Source organism: Rattus norvegicus, chromosome 2, assembly GCF_036323735.1.
Source record: "Rattus norvegicus strain BN/NHsdMcwi chromosome 2, GRCr8, whole genome shotgun sequence".
NCBI classification, from domain to species: Eukaryota; Metazoa; Chordata; class Mammalia; order Rodentia; family Muridae; genus Rattus; species Rattus norvegicus.
Window position 1 is genome coordinate 126,350,596 of NC_086020.1, and position 17,682 is coordinate 126,368,277.

A 17,682-nucleotide genomic window follows, 5' to 3' on the forward strand; every position below is an offset into this window, starting at 1 on the left:
ATCCAAATGAATATGTCTGAATTAATAGCTCACCAATCGGCATTGTCAGAAAAAGTGGGTTTTCTAGGGAACTGACGCTTATAATTTTTAAGCATTCAACTTTTGAAAAGTTTAGTCATTTTCATGGAAACCATAATAAAGTGAATCCCTGTCTGCTCAGCCTCATTAAACAGAATGCATTGAACACCATTTAAGCAGTGCTGGATGACTATGAGTCCTTGCTGTGAACATCAGCCACTACTGGGCAATGGCAGAATATGCCCTCGGGCACTGTGGAAACATACAGGGCTTCTTTGTACCCCACGAGGCCAGCCATCTTTCCTGCACTCAGGGGTGGGAGCCTCCCAGCCTTCCAGCATCTCTGAGGTGGTTTGTACTCTAGTTCTCCTAACAGATCACCTAAAACCATCTGCACGGCTTTCTGCTTGTACCGTAGTTCTCCTAACAGATGTCCATAACCTTTGCATCAAATGACAGCTGCAGTGGAAATAAAATCCGCTAGCTTCTAAAACTGTCTCCATCTGGATCTGTAGTTCTCCATTACCAAGTTAAAGTACAATGGTTGAGAAGGACTCCTGGGCTTATGCCCTAAATAAATCACCTAGATTCCAATAGGGAGTTTCCTTGGGAATCTGGCTGGCTTTTGTATTCGTGTTCACCTGCATTACAGCTGGATGCTGCATCCACACTTATGATCTTCACAGACTGACTGTGAGGTGGACAGGACATTGTTTCCTTTACCAGGTTTGTCCTTCATTTTCTAAGATGATGTCACTCAGCACTGTGGTCTCATCCTATTATTTCAGAATTATTTGTCTTCAGAAAAGACACAGAAAGGTGGACTCTTCTGTTTGAATAACTTGTCCTTTACCAAACTCCAGAGTGCAGCTGCTTGTGATGCGAAACTTGAGCACTTATTGATGCCCTGTGACTCAGTAGGAAATACTTCTAGGCTGGGCAGGTTTACCCAGTGCTCACTCCACCACCCACCCTCACCTGCCTGGTATTCATGTGGTCTCAGCTGAGAGAGCTTGGCTTTCTCTTCATGTTTTCTCCCAGTATCCAGCAGACAGGCCTGCTTGTTCAAAAGGTGGCCATGAAAAAATGAATCACACTTCTACTTGGGCTGGCAAGATGACTTGGTGGATAAAAGCACTGACTGCCAAGCCTGACGACCTGAGTTCAGTTCCCAGGATCCACATGGTGAGAGAACCACTTCTGACTAGTTGTCCCCTGACTTCCATATACATGCTGTGGCACACATATGCACTTAAGTAAATACATAGCTAAACACAATTTTCAACCATTTGATGCTTCTGCTTGTGTCGTGTTTGTTAATGCTCCCACATCCAAAGTCAGTGATGCCATCAAAGACAAATGTAAGGGAGAAACGAAGCTTCTGTATGTCACTGAGAAAGTCTACAGAGTCAGTGCAAAGGGCATGAGTACAGGATAGGAGGACTGTCTCACTGTTCTCTAGAGGATCAGAACCAATCAAAGGGAGTGTGTTATACTGGGTGGGTGGTTCAAGGGTGGCTGTCTGTACACAGGAGAGCCTGAGGACCTGTAGATGTTTAGTCTATCAGCCTGGATGGTCAGCGGTCCCAATCTAGAACTGATAGTCTAGAAGGTTCTGGAGAGCTGCTGGTCTTCAATCCACATCAGAATCTGAGTTCCGGTGTCAGTGAAGGACGGCAGCAGAAGCAGCAGAAAAAGAGATGCACGCACCAGCAAGAAGTAAAAGCAGGCAGGCAAAGCCAGCACTCCTGTCCCTTGGAAGTCTTTACATGTGGGTTGCCACCTGAAGGTGATACCTATTCTAGTGTTTTCCCTCAGTTAACTCTTCCAGGAGTTAGCCTCACAAGCCTGCACACTGAGAGGCATGTCTGCTATCTGCAATAGTTGATGCAATCAACTTCACATGGAGATTAGCCATCACACAGGCACACATATTTTGCAACCAATCACATCCAGACAGGTGCATCACCTCTCAGTGTGGGTGCAACCAGAAAACTGGGTGCAGATCTCATTTAATTCATGGAGATAAAGCTTATCTTCCCAACAGAACTCTAGCAGTGGGAAGGGTGGGGAAAATGAGGGCTTGAAGAAAAGCATCTCTACTTCTTCACTTAGTAATTCTGTTTTGTTTGTTTTTGAGGTCAAGAGTACATTTATTAGAAAAATGAAGATGGCTGCATGCTATCTTGAATAAAGTTACTAAGGAAGGGATCTGACAAGCCCCCTCTTGGTGTCCTTGAACGTTCTATGCACCTTGTTCTTCCTTGGACCTAGAAAAGATGAACCCACTTCTCAGCAGTGTGTTTCCCATATACAGGCTCTGACAACCCCTCAGGTAGCTCCTTCTGGAGCAGACTTTCTTATTCCACCACAGCCAGCCCCAGTAAGTCCATCTTTTTGGGCTTGGGACTAGGACAGGAAGTAAGGTGTGTGAACATTCCTTTTCTGGAGTCACTTTGTCATAAGAACGACAAAGTTGTCATTCAGCTTGTAAGAACAAGCTGATTTCTGTAATCACCACCCTAGTTAACTTATCCCTAGCATGAAAGGCATCTTCTCAGTCACTGGCAGGAACTGGAAGCTTTGCCCTATGGTTGTTACCCACCGGCCCACGCACACACGCACGCAAGCAAGCAAGCACACAGGTCCACTTGCATTCTGGTGTCTTGAACCTCATTTCTTACAGTTTCCTGTACATGTCAGCCTTTGTTCGCCTGTCCCTTCACTGCTTGGACTTTTATCCTTCAGAGTTCTGTTCTTACTTCTGGGATGAAATGTGAGACTCCAGCCTCACTTGACTTTCCTTTCTCACACGATCTCCACTAATGCTTCTCTTCCAAAGCCTTAGTTAGGGGCTCTATTGCTGCAATAAAACACTGTGACCAAAAGCAGCTATAGTCCATCATCCAGGGAAGTCAGGGCAGGACTCAAGGCAGGAACCTAGGCAGAAACCATGATGCTTACTGGCTTGCTATCTCTGACTCGCCCAACCCACTTTCTTACATCACCTGAGACCACCAACCCAGGAGTATCACCACCCACAGTGAGTTGGGTCCTCCCATATTAATCATCAATTATGAAAATGCACCCCAAGTTACCAATCTGGTGGGGATATTTTCTTACTTTCTGTTGCCTTTTCCAAAATGACTCTACATATGAGTCAAAGTTGGCATAAAAACTAGCCAGCACCGCTCATGATGAACTTCTGGCAAATGATTTCACAGTCACATCGCCAGTTCCTAGATTTGTTCTCAGAGTTTGACTCCAGTTTTCAAATGGCCCAAGTGAATATTACTACCCAAATATCTATCTAATCTAGAGTTGTAATGAAAAGAGCATTGGTGACATACTGAGAAGACAGTGGCAGGACTGTATGACTGTGTCCTCAGAGTCTCTATGTCATACTTTCCTTCAAATGAAAAGCGGTAAGGCGATGGAGGCAGACAGTGTAGGGTTAACATTTGCTAAATGCAAGCTTGACACAGTCTCTTAGTTTAAGAAGATGAACATCTCCTAGAACTACTTTCAAAGAACTTATGTGGGACCAAACAGAAGCTCACATGGAATCTGTAGAGCTAGAATAACAGAGAGACAAGTGACCTTGCAGTGACACCCAAGGAGATGAGATATGTGTACGCCTAGGTAACCTCACGTAGTGACGCCCAGAAAGACAAGGTTCATACATGCTTATTAGCCCAGGGAAGGAGTCAAGGTATGCACCTGACTCCTGTAACGAGTAAGGAGATGTCTAGATGCCTCAGATGACTTTAATAAAGGTACCTTGGGTTAACAAACAGACACTCTTTCCCAGAGAGACCAAGAAATGAGGTGTGCAGAGATGACTGTGCTTGAGAGTTCTTGCTACTCTTGCAAGAATGTTCAGGACTGGTTTTCAGCACCCACACCAGGTGACTCATAACCGCCTATAATTCCAGTTCCAAAGGATCCAGTGCTCTCTGGTCACCATAGGCATATGCATATGCATAAATAAGAATAAATAGGTCTTAAGAGAAAAAGGTTCTGATACATGGGTTACAAAATAAAATTATGACTCTTCTTGTCTCACTCTGGTCACAGAACCTAGATAGACATCCCTGGAGCCCAGAATAAGCTCCCAGAGCATTTATTGTTTCAAGAGCAAATTTCTTCCATTGAAAGTGATAGTTCTTCTCATTTTGTGAGTGCATTTCATTCAGTAAAAATGATGAGTGATCATGAGAGAATTTACCAAACTGTATGTTTACAGCCAAACATAATAGCCAAGCGTATGTTTTCTGAGGGACTCTGGGTAGCATAATCAATCAGCTCATTGGGCTCGATTTAGGCCTGTTCTGAGCACAGCCTAACAGGGTGCTAATGCCTTAGTTTCCGTTCCTCGAAGGAAGGGGATTTTTCGGAACACAGGACCTAGAGCCCGTTAGGCAAATGTTCTACCACTGAGTGCAGCCTCAGCTTTCAGGGCATGCATGGATCTATCAGTGTTTTCTAGGGTAATTTTCACAATTATATCCAAGTCTTTCCTTAAACATACAAAATAAAGCTCCCTTTGCTCTGTTGTATTTTCACATTGATAACGTACACGAGGGTCCCAGAGCCCAGCACGGAATTTGATGTGACTGAATGCAAGCTCGTGAGAATGAGCGAAGCCCCATTCTCTAAGGAGAAACCCATTAGCTTGCCATATGGCCAGAAATTCTCTTTTAATGTTAGTAGGGCTGGGTAGGAATACCTGCCTGATACTGAGTCTTGCTTATTTTTTCCTTTTTCGGTTTGTTCACATTGTTGGAAATCCCCTTAGGAAGCAGTCAAGCCTCTTCTCCCTGATGGCATTCTCTAGGAGCTCATTCTAGAAGACTGCCATTTAAGAACTCCACGTTGAATGTGAATTATCCTATGTTGTTTGTGGCTCTTACCACCATGCCCTTCTTAACGTCAGGATCTGTAAGTGCCACTGTTAGTGAATTTGGCTAGCAGCATTTGAAGCAGATGAGATTTTAGCTCACGCCTTGATAACTGCATTGGCTCAGTCTAAGCGAAAGCCTTATTTTCATTAAAGGGAGCAGACATGCTGAGGAAGAAGGTGCTATTTTTACATAGGGTCTTTTTTTTTTCCTACTGAAACCACATGATAACACTGTGCTGTTAAAATGATCTCCAGCATGCTGAGTTAGCTGAAGAAACAATATGCATGTTGCCAAAATCAAGGCGGTACTATTCTGAGCCTCCTCCGCTCCAACCTCTAGCTCTCCTTGGTGGTCATGAAGAGGAGACCAGGGCAGAGCTGGTAAAGAAGAAGATGTCACAGACAGAATGGGGGTCACCTACAACCCCCAGCAGATTATATACGCTTTGAGTATTTGATATTGACTGTCCTCCATCATTGATATGAGAAGTTTTTTATTGGAAATTTGCATATTGTTGATATTTGTTGAGAACTCACTCTACCACACACACAGTGTGATTATCTATCTATCACCTATCTATAATCTATCATCTATCTATCTCTAACTCATTATGTAGAACAGGCTCTTTTATAAATTACAGAGATCTGCCTACCTCTGACTCCTGAACGCTGAGATTAAAGGCATGCACTACCATATCTTAGATATGGTTTTTAAGTAAAGGCAGTATAAAACAGAACTCAGGCTAACTTAAGAACTCTACTGATAATAGAAGTTTAAGTAAATGCCCTCCTGTTTTGTTTTTTCCCTTAAAGCTATTATTACCATTATTTATATTGTTGTTAAATTGTTGTTATAACAACAACAATTATAATATATATGACAGGGACCTCCCTAAGTAATCTATAAAGCCTTTGTTGGTCCCCACAGTGGTCTTATCCAGTAACTTTTGGCTCCATTTGCAGAAGGCAAGAAGTCAGGGTCCCCTAGGAATCCAGTGACTGGAGATTCAAGCTTACATGGGGCCGCCCAGCGCTACAGCCTCCGGTTCTCACCAGGCAGTACTGCAGCTGTGGTTAGTATAGAATCTGGCCCTCCACTATGTATGGCTCAGCCTTTGTTCTCACCACCATTCCATTCCCAAAATGCAAAAAGTACCACCAAGAGCAAGTTAGTACAAGCAAACAATAGAAAGACAAAGGTCTTTTCTCTTCCTGGTCTTCAATCCCTGCATGCAAAGCATCACGGGTTTTGTTTCTCTTGCTCTCAAGGACCAGAGACTTTTCCCCCACTGCACACCAGAATTTGAGTCAAGTACCTGTTCACAGACAGGCTTGTACTTGACAGAGAAAATAATTGGAGTGCCTGTCGAGCAGACAGATGCTCATGTAGAGGATGGCTTATTGCTTCTCGACCCTGTCTCGAAAGCAAAATTGCTTTTATGGCCTCCATATTCCCCAGGATCTTGTACAGATTCAGGGTCTGCACTAAGGAGAACACCGCAGCTGCCAGGCTCAGGTAGCCAAAGCTTGTAAACACCCAAAAGCCACTCAAAAATGTGACAAAGTGGCTAGGAAGAGATCAAAATTGCAATGCTCAAGATTTGGGAGGAAATTAAGGGAATCTGTAGAAAGAGGAAACAAGTGATTTGGGAAGGTTCTTCATAAGAAATAAAGAGGTGTGGAAAATAATTTTAAAGACATGTCCCAAGAACTATTAATACAATCTCAGCTCCACTCACTTTTTTTCTTTAAAAAAATGTATAGCAATATTAACTAGTTAATTACTCATTAATATTCAATGCCCTTTGTAGACTACACTCTTTCCTTGATAAGACTCGGCCACCAGGCTAATAACCTCCATGAAGGTTATACTCTGAGGATGGCTGACAGACAAAAATGTGGGGAAAACAACCAGAGAGATTCTGCCTCAAACAAGACTGAAGGAGGTGAGAACTGACTTCCAAATATTGTCCTCAGATCTCCATACTCATTCATTCCATAGTACAAACACTGTCACACAGACAGATGAAATGTTTTTAAAAGAAAGTTCCAAATAAATAATTGCAATTACATTTCTTTCATCTGTTCCGTTGGTTCTGCATAATTAATTTTGGGCCAGTCGGGCCAAGGATCAGTCATCAGATTTCAGAAAGTTATCAACTTCCAAGCCAAAGGAGACAAAAAAAAATCCAAGACCTGGAAGCCTTAAGTTAGTCTCTTAGTACAGCCTAGATGTTGTCTAAGTTTGTCAGTTTAGAATCTCATATTTAGAGGTGGTATCCATTCTTTTACGTATCGGTTGTTAAGAGTACCCAGCATCCAGGTTGTGGTAATGGACACCTTTAATCCCAGCAGATTAGAGGGAGGCAGAGGTAGGTGGATCTCTAAATTTAAGGCCAGCCTGGTCTATGTAGTGAGTACCAGGCCAAGCTGATCTACTTAGTGAGAATCTATCTCAAACAAAAACAAAACAAGTTTCAACACCATCCTCTCATGAGTCTCTGAGACTCCTGTTGAAAGTCTGATGCTCGGCTTAGATCTCACAGCAGACCCTCTGGGAGGGCTGGGGTTGGGATCTCTACAATCTACTACAGCAAAGGCAGGACACAGGACAGAGTTGGCAAATGTATGTCTGCTTGTGTGTGTTTCTCCACTCTTTCCCCCGAGGATGAGAACACATGAAGAACAGAAGGAGTGACACATTCTTTAAGACTTGACTTTCTCCAATGTGAACAACCTCTGGACCACACCTACTACTAACACTTTAGTATCCTAGGCAGGCTGGATCATCCATTCTACTGGGCAGCTCCTCCCCCATACCTCTTAACTACACTGCTGTCTTTGTATTTTTAACACATTAAACTACTCAACAAACCTCCTCATTCCAATAATCCCTTCACCATGAGGTGAAAGAGCAAATTCTTATCATGTGCCAGGGGTTCTCGGGGACTCCTCAAGGTGTGCTTAGGTATAACGAGTTTAGAGACTTTCTCATCCTAATGTAGAGTTTAATCTTAGAAGACTTAGAATCCAGAACGAACAGACAAAGCCAGATGTTAGGTTAAGTCGGATCACAAGTACCTGAGGGAAAAAAAGGCCACCATGTGTCTGTTAAAGCAACAATATATTTCCGTAAGTGTAAAGGTAAATAAAATTATTTTATTTTTATATAAGTGTGTGTGCATGTGTGTATGTAAAAATGTATGTGAAGGTGCCCTCGAAGGGCAGGGAGAGGGCATCAGGTCCCCTGGAGCTGGACTTCCAGGTAGGTACCAGCCAGCTGCTGTGGGGCTGGGAACAGAGTTCCAGTCCTTCCCAGGAGCAGTGTGTGCTCTTACCTGCTGAACCATCTCCTCAGCCTCAGTAAAACAATTTCAAAGACTCTCAGACATTTAGGGGGTCAGAGATTTTGCTCTTTTCAAGCATGGGTGTAATGAAACCAACAGAGAAGAGAAAATTCTCCTGGTGCAACACTAGTCTCTACTCTAGGTGAGCATGGTAGCTGAGTGACGCCTGTGTGTTGTCCCTTGCTGAAAGAGTTGGGGATTTTAACAGAGGGAAAGTCAAATTTTGTTTTGCTATTAATTCAATATTTAGCAGTAAAGAATCCAAGTTCTTCTTCTTCTCTCTCTTTTTTTTTAATCTTTGAATAAGATCATGAAAACTACCAAAATGTCAACATATTTTATTGTTTTGTTTTGAAAAGCAAAGAGAAAAATGCTCCATTTTTGCAAACCGTCTACAGTTTTCTGTGCCCACTTATGTTTTGTCTTTCTTGTCAGTTTCATTTTCTGAAACAGCATTTTCTTTTACAACAAACTCGTCTCTTATTTTCCCCTTGAAATCAACAATGACTCTGGAGGATGGAAAACTACTCGGTGGTTAAAGGCGTTTGCTGCTCTCGCAGAGGATCCCAGTTGGGATCCCAGCACCCACGTGGTGGCTCACAACCACCTGTAACTTCAGTTTGAGGGGATGTGACACCCTCTTCTGACTTCTATGGGCACTGCACACACATGGCATACACTCAAATGCAGATGTGCACACACACACATGCCAATTTTAAAATTTTTAAATAGATTTTAAAAGCCTATTTTTTTCTTTATTTTGGCTGTTTTATACTCTCTTCAGTCCACACGTACTTCGGAATTGTTGGCCTTTCTCTGGTCTTATTTACCTACTCATAGTAAGCATAGTTGTCCCCTTTTCGGTCTGAGTGCTCCATGGTAGGGATTGACATCTTCAGTATGCTAGTAGGATCACTGGTCTACATCCCTAGCCCAGGTAAGCATAATGTTAAGCAAACTTACTGTCTTAAAGTTTTATTGCTGTGAAAAGACACCATTACCATGACAACTATTAGAAAGGAACACATTTAATTGGAGCTGGCTTCCAGTCCTGAAGTTTAGTTCATTATCATCACAGAGGCAGGAAGCATGGCAGCACTCAGGCAGAAATACCTGGAGAAATGCCTGAGAGTTCTACATCTGGATCTACCGGCAGCAGGAAGAGAGTGTGGTCTGGTTTGAGCTTCTGAGACCTTAAAGCCCATTCCCCAATGACACACCTCCTTCAATGAGGCCACACCTCTAATAATGAGCCCATGGAGCCATTTTCATTCTAACTACAACATTTACCAACCCCTATTTTACAGAGGAACCTAGATAACTGGTTAATAACTGAGCATTATATATAAGCAAAAGTGAATATGTTTGGTAATGTGTCCAAAGAATGTCACCTTAGCACAGTACGGCAGAAAACAATGTATTTACATGTTTATAATTACTTTTAGTGTTTTGTATTCTACTGGAAATGATCTAGGATTGCAAAGAGTTCCCATTTCTTGAATAAATATTAAAGTTAACCTGAGGATATTATAAATTATGATTATATAATAGTACGGAAAATGATTATTAATACTAAAAGATTATCCATGCTGTCTTTTTATTTTTATTCTATATATGGGTTCTGCCTTTATGTGTGTCTAAAAACCATGTGTGTGTCTGGCGCCCTCAGGGACAGAATAGAGCATTGGACCACCTGGAGCTAGAGTTTCAGACAGTTGTGAGCTGCCATGTGGGTGCTGGGAACTGCACCCAAGACCTCTGGAAGAGTAGCCAGCATTCTTAACCAGTAAACCATTGCTACAGTGCAAATTTTCAAAACTCTGATTTAGTTTAGTTAGTAACACGATGTTATTGCTGTTATTTTTTGTAATTCTGGAAAACCAGGCCTTATGTGTACCACCCAAATGCTGTACTATGAGGTTTCCCCCAACTTTAGACATAACTTACATGCGTCTCACATTCCTTACCATTAAGTAATAATGTTAGCTTATGTCACCAATAACTCAGTGTGCAATATGAGAACATTCAGAAAGTTAACAAAAATATTCTGAAAAGCAAAATGTACAAATGCATTTTATTTAACACACTAAAATTCAACCTTCTGTCTTAAATCCAAAGTATAAACTAGACTGATTTATCCAAAGATTTCCTATGAATACATCAAACAGATTTAGATTATCATATAAAAATGCGTGTGTTAGCACTTTCTGAAATAATTTTTACTAAAAAACTATGTTTATTGTATTTAGCTTTTTCTTACAGCAATTCTAGAGCTATGGGTTTATATAAACATTTATTACTGTCTATAGGTCAGCTAGAACAGAATTTCTTTGACTTAAAAGACCTCACCGTGAGTTATTAATCTTCTTCCCACGTAAGGCAACAGGGCACACCACAGTGTGAGCATTGAGCAGAGGGCTGACTGGCTTCAGCGCAGTGACCTCAGCCCCAGGTCAGCAGTAAGCATGGAGACAAAGAACCAGATATTCCAGTTCCCGAAGGGCTGTTTTGCTTTCTAGTGGGTATAAAATGTTTTCCTAATTGATTTGATCTTGCCAGTAGAAGAATAGACAAATAAAAAGATGGACAAACTGGATTAGCTCTCATCTCTCTCCAGGCTGAGAACAGAAACAGACCCCATTGTTCATCTTACAGAGAGCAAGCACCACATTATCATATCAGAAAGCCAAGGTTCCCATAACACAGGCCCTGTGCCTAGCAGAAGGACGCAAGAACACAAGGCCATCTCTTAGCCAGGGATTCAAATCCAGACCTGCACAGCAGTCCTGAGATTTAAAAATGCTCTTGTGTGTGACCGCTAATTTTACCATCTTTAGATTGGTACAGTCGATTTGAAAGAAAAATGTGGACTCACTAGGGCTTGGACCCAGCAGCTATTGGAGACTCTTGGTATAAACAATGCTCTGCCCTGAGCTGTAGTGCTTACCATTTTCTGCCCTGTAAATTCTGTCACAATGGTTACTTTCCATCAGTCAACACATTGTCATGGGTACAGTATGAACAGCACTAAGATCAGACTCCACCTGAGGATGTCAGCAGACCTCCCAGGGTGGCCCCAGCCCTCCGCCCTTCCACAGACAGCTTTTCCTTATAGTGAGCCAGAAGTCTGTTTCCCTGGAGCTTCTAACTGCAGGACTTAGCCTCACTCTGTGTAAGTCTGAAAATTAAAGCTACTCATTGAGCCAATGCCGTTCAATGCCAAGTGCCGCTATCTTGGAATAGAGAGCTAGTGCCATCCACTTAACAGATAAAGAAACTGACTTCCCCCACCCCTCCCTTTAATCCCAGCACTTAGGAGGCCCAGGCAGGTGGAGCTCTGAGTTCAAGGTCAGCCTGGTCTACAGATTGAGTTCTGGGACAGCCAGGGCTATACAGTAAAACCTTGTCTTAAAACAAAACAAAACAAAACAATGAACCAAAACAAAACAAAAATCCGAGTCTCAAGAATCTAATGACTTTCCCGCTTCTATAACATCACACTTTGTCACATTTGATGTAACCAAGGATAAAACTTAAAGTTTTCACAACACATACTCTGAGTCTTTGTTCTTTGTGTTGCTAACTCATTAACATTAAAAATGATTTTGTCATATGCACACACCTGTGTGCAGGTACATACAACTAAATGTCAGCTGTTCTCTGTCACTATCTGCCTTATTCCCCAGAAATAGGACCTCTTACTTAACCCAGAGCTAGACCTGGTATCTGTTCTCTACCCTCCCCAACACTGAGGGGCCATATTTTTTATGTGGGCGTTGGGGATTTGAACTCAGGTCATCACACTTGCAAAGCAAGCACTCTCACCCACTGAGCCATCTCCCCACCCCAGGCATGTTTTAAAGCCCTCTTGTTTTAGTTGCTCTCTTCTTGTGGGTCTCTGTTTAGATGGCACCTTTATAGAAGCCAGGTACCCTGGAGCTAGTCAGACTGCAGATGCTGACTAGCAATCAACATATTAATGTTTGTAGCCATTTGAACAACCGCTTCACTTTTCAAAAGTTAAAAGGATAATCTCAGAGAAATGCAGAAAGAGACAGACATTTAATAAATTGGGCAAGGAGCACAGCTCCTTACAGGGCACTTGCCTAGTGTGTGAAAAGAACAGGGTTTGATTCCTAGCACCACATATAGGAAATTAAACTCATGAATGAACACATTGATTTTAAACATTTGAGGAACTAGGGTTTATATGGACTGTCAAAAAAAAAAGATTTTTGGGGGGCAGAGTATTGAAACTACCATTTTTTCTTTTCTCTTTCTTCCTTTCTTTCTTTCTTTCTTTCTTTCTTTCCTTCTTTCTTTCTTTCTCTCTTTTTTTTGAAGCTACCTTTCCACCAAAAAGAAAACCTGAAAATTAGCACAGATCTTCCTGTCCCTGAGCTCTAACCAATAATTAATCCCAAAGTCAAACAGGACACACTCACCTATAAACTAAATGCTCCCTAGGAAACCTTACACAATGCACCAGTACAACCTTGAAAGGACGTACAATTAACGCCCCGCTTTATCTTCAAATATCACATCCTTGGTATTTTTTAAATTATGAGCCATTGTCTCCCCAGCCTTCAGAACCACTAACGTAAAGTCTGTCTTCCTCTCCCTCTTCCTCCCCCTCCTCCCTTCTACTCTTTTCCTTTCACCCCTGCCCTTCTCTCACACCCACCCTCACACCCCCTGCCTCAGGTCTCCTGTATCCCAAGCCGGCTCCTGGCCTCAAATACACTATATACCTGAAGACAACCTCTATCTTCTGCTCCTCAATTCCACCTTAGGAGTCACCATCACCCCCGCCCTTTTGGGCAGTGCCGAAGATCCAGCCTGGTGCTTTGTGCCTTGTGCACAGCACTGTACTCTTGAGCCACATTCCCAGCCCTCGAGTTCTTTCTGTAAGTCCAGTTTATTTTTCTTTCTGGCACAAGATGGATTTCTCTATGCCCATAATCAGTAACGCTCCATTGAGAAACCTCCTGTGTAGCAAGGTGGCCGGCAAGTAACGATTACTCACTGGAGATCTGGGTTAAGAGACAGGCAAGCCAGACAGCTGGCTGAACAATAAAGGAAGAAGGGATATCAAAATATCACAAAACCTGTTGTAACGTGGTCCAGGTAATACATTTCTGGCCACCATACCTAACATAATCAAGGATTATATGAATGGGTTTTACCAAGTGGAAACAAAAAAAATGCTTTTAAGGAAAAAAAAATAATTTCCCATGTGTACCACAGCTTCTCTGCTGAACGTTCCCAGGAGGCAAGCAAAAGCCTAAATAGACCTCGATGGCTAGGAGCTACATTTTAAACCTTAATTCCTATCCCTGGAGCCCAAAGACATGCTCATCTGAAATTCCAAAGCTCAGTAAGCAATTCAGGGCTGTTTACCAGGACCAGTCATTTATTTAGTTACTTAAACCATAAAGCCTTCACCAGACCGTCATTTCCCTATCAGAAAAGCATAAAATAAGCTAAAAAGATTATCACAAATGATAATGAAAATTCTGGTATCGGGATGAAAGTCTTCAGGATAACCCACGAGGGTCACCTTTGTTCTTTCTTACACCCAAGTGGGCCAAGCTGTCCATTAAGGAGTGACACAAAGACTGGACACATCTTCAAAATATTAAAACTTTACTGTTCTGTTACCACATGTAATAAAACCCTTATTTTAGCATAAAGAATTAAAGACATTTTATTAGCAGAAAAAAATAATTTTCCCCAACTCTTGTCAGATACGTGTTTAAGACATACTAAAGGGATATGGGTTTGTATTGTTGCCAAATTCTGAGCCACATCAACTCTGGCTCCAAGGACCAGTCCTAACATCTGGAACCACACAAAAATAAGTGGACCAGTTTCCATATGGCTGATCTTCAGATTCCCCTGCAGGCATCTCGTCTCTGCTGAAATGAGCATACCCTCGATGAAAATGGCTTCAAGATCTGTTTCCTTCCTGTGGGGTAGTTCAGCTTACTAGTGTGTCTGAGTGTGACTCCCAGCACCAGGCACAGCCTAAAAAAAATGTCTGGAGCTAAAGAAATGGGTCAGATGATAAGAATTTGTAGAGATTAGATTAGATATGGCCCCCATAGATTCATGCCTTTGAAATCTTGGCCCATAGGGAGTAGCACTATTAGGAGGTGTGGCCTTGTTCGAGTAGGTGTGGCCTTGTTCCAGTAGGTGTGGCCTTGTTGAAAGAAGTGTGTCATGGCGGGGGGGGGGGCTTTGAAGTCTCATATAATCTCAAGCTATACCTAGTGCAGAATATCATATTTTCCTGGTTGCTCTCAGAAGAGAGCCTCCTCCTAGCTGCCTGTGAAAGACAGCCCCTCCTGCTCCCTACGGGTCAAGATGTAGAACTTCCGGTTCCTCCAGCACCTTGTTTACCTGCACACTGCCATGCTTCCCACCATGACAGTAATGGACTAACCTCTGAAACTGTAAGCCAGCCCAAACTAAAAAATGTTTTCCTTTATGAAAGTTTCCTTGGTCATGGTGTCTCTTCACAGCAATGAAACCTTAACTAAGACAGGACCCTTGCTGTGCAAGCATTAGCTTCTAGCCCCTATGTAAAAAGGGAAGCTTGGCTCACTCATGCTTGTGACCATGGTGCTGAGAGGGTTGGTGACAGGAGGATTTCGGGGGCTTGTTGGCAGCTAGCTTAGCTCTAGATTCAGTGAAATTCTCTCAAGGGAAATAGCAAAGGGGTAGAACGGAGCACTTGATGTTCTTCTCTGGCCTATGTGTGAATGTGTGCACATGCACATACACATATGCATATACCACACACATACTCCATGGGCATACTCATATACACAAGAAGAAGAAGGAGGAGGAAGGATGGAGTTCCGTGGAAAGGAGAGGAGAGGGGGCAGGGGAAGATGGAGGAAGAGAAGAAGGGGGAAGAAGGGGGAAGAAGGAAGAGCAGTGGAGAGAAGGAGGAAAAGAAATATCTGATATCACATTTATAGCAGGCAGTCATGTTGGTCAACCTGTTTTGCCAACTCCATGGTCAAACAGGAAGGCAAGCGAACATGACACCAAATACCTTTTTTTTTTTAATTATTATTAACTTGAGTGTTTCTTATTTACATTTCAAGTGTTATTCCCTTTCCCGGTTTCCAGGCAAACATCCCCCTAATCCCTCCCTCTCCCCTTATTTATGGGTGTTCCCCTCCCCACCCTCCCCCCATTGCCGCCCTCCCCCCAACAATCTAGTTCACTGGGGGTTCAGTCTTAGCAGGACCCAGGGCTTCCCCTTCCACTGGTGCCCTTACTAGGATATTCATTGCTACCTATGAGGTCAGAGTCCAGGGTCAGTCCATGTATAGTCCTTAGGTAGTGGCTTAGTCCCTGGATGCTCTGGTTGCTTGGCATTGTTGTTCATAAGACACCAAATACCTTTAAAGGACAATTCAGTGTCTTAAGCTTTCTGGAGACACTGAGAATTCTTGCCAGACCAGGACAAGGATAGTCAGTCAAGTCCAGTCCAGAGGCAGAAAGTGCAATGTCATTCAAAGAGAGAAAACCCAACAAAAAGGTGTGGGATGCATAGGTGATTAGGAGGATACAGAGGAACCAGAGCCATACAAATAATAACTGGAGGAAGTTACTACACTGGAAAATGCCTAGGTGTGGAGCTACAGACTCCAGTAGCTGGAGTTGCCTAGGAGGGCAAACTTTAGCATCTAAGGCAACCTCACCATGGGAATGTCATTGAGCTGAGACTGAATCTCAAGGGAGTTCCACATTTCTCCCAAATCTGCCCTGGTACCCCAGCATGCTCATTCATCGCCAATAGCAGAACATGTGTGAGGGCCAGGCCTCAGAGCACAGGGAGCAATGAGAGGTTTCAAGGAGCCACAGTTAGCTGGGCCACTTGCCAGTTAAGCTTGGGGTACCCAGGAAAGAGAAGATACTCAGATATAGTTGAATTTCAAATAAAAAATAACTAACATTTTAGTTTATGTCTCAAATATAGCATAGGATATTTGTTGTCTAAACATAATCAGAATCTTTCCTGTTATTTGTTGTTTGTTTGTTTTTAATTTCCTCGGTCTAGCAATTCTAGTGACCTTCTTTCCAGGTGACGGTCTGTAAGACGCTTCTGCGCGACCACACACTCCTTGGACTCTGAGAAGAAAAGTAAGAGTGGCTCCGCCTCTCCGGAGTTTTCTTCAGCATGCTTTCTTGACAATGCCTAACAGGGAGCTATTGGCAATATAGAAATGCAGATACAGGAAAGTGGATCTGGGTTCAGAAGAAACCTTAAGTTGGGTGGGAGATGGCAGCTTGGTGTTGTGCTAACTAATACTTCATAGCTTGATGGATCTAAATGATTGCCCCAGGTCCCAGTCAGCTTATAAAGTGCTTAGGGATAAGTGGCTCTTGGCTTCGTGTGGTTTCAACCTGACCCCTAAACTTGCAAAATTTATGGTTTGGTTGTTTATAGAAAGGTGTCATTGACCAATTGCTATCCATCATTTCAAGTTAATTCCATTAGAAAACAGCAGGATGAGGAAAGGTTGGCCTTTGGTCTTGATATTAGCTTCTGGAAACAAGAAGTGAGTTAGGATCTCCAAGTCATCACTGAGACCTGCGGAGGTATAGGAAAGAATATGCTTCCTTGTGCCATGGAGAAAAGGCTCTCATAAGCCTTGTCACCAAAGAAACAGATGCCAGTGAGCCCAGATCCCCAGTGGACTCTATTCATTTAGAAAAGGAAAGACCCATGAAGGGGCATAAGATGTTAAACAAGAGGAGGACTCACCCTTGCCTATGATTTCCAGTTTATAAAATGTTCTCTTGATGTCTTTAGGATACCATATACTACGGTCTCACAACTTGCAGCTTTATACCTGAAGTATTTATGGGTTTCTAGGTATATAAATATATAAAATAAGTATAGGAGTAAAATATTTCTCATCATGAATCAGAATTTTATCTTAATGCAATTCTTTGGTAGACATATAATCCTACCAATTATTAAGATAAAAGAAAATGTACATACTGATGAGATGGGTTGCCTATTTTGGCTTACTAAATTAAATCTCAGCTAAATATTTGTTAACACACGAAGTGAGCAATTTCCATGTTTTTCAGAGTTGATCAATATTTTGATTTTATAATTGTCAATGATGAGAAAGCTATTTCCTATAAATATATAGTACAAAATGCCAGAAACATGTTTAGGGCCACGTTGGAAATTCTGTCCTTATCCCAAGCCAAAATTTGTTGATTTTTTTAAAAATGAAACTGAAATTAGCAACTTGCAGAGCAATTTTGTATCTGTGTGTGTGTGCATGGACAGATGTATTTGTGTATGTATATATGTGTTCAGGACAGAGGTTACCCTCTGGTGTTGTCCCTCAGGTACCATCGAGCTTGTTTTTTTAGACA

The 17,682-nt window shown here is 42.4% G+C and overlaps 1 non-coding gene across 1 annotated transcript; it reads right to left on the reverse strand.

The window, feature by feature from the left end:
• Nucleotides 1-2,344: 2,344 nt before the first annotated feature.
• Nucleotides 2,345-2,469, reverse strand: LOC120101226 (small nucleolar RNA SNORD22). Its single transcript, XR_005501610.1, has one exon. It is a non-coding gene; the product is annotated as a small nucleolar RNA SNORD22 (small nucleolar RNA).
• Nucleotides 2,470-17,682: the final 15,213 nt, after the last annotated feature.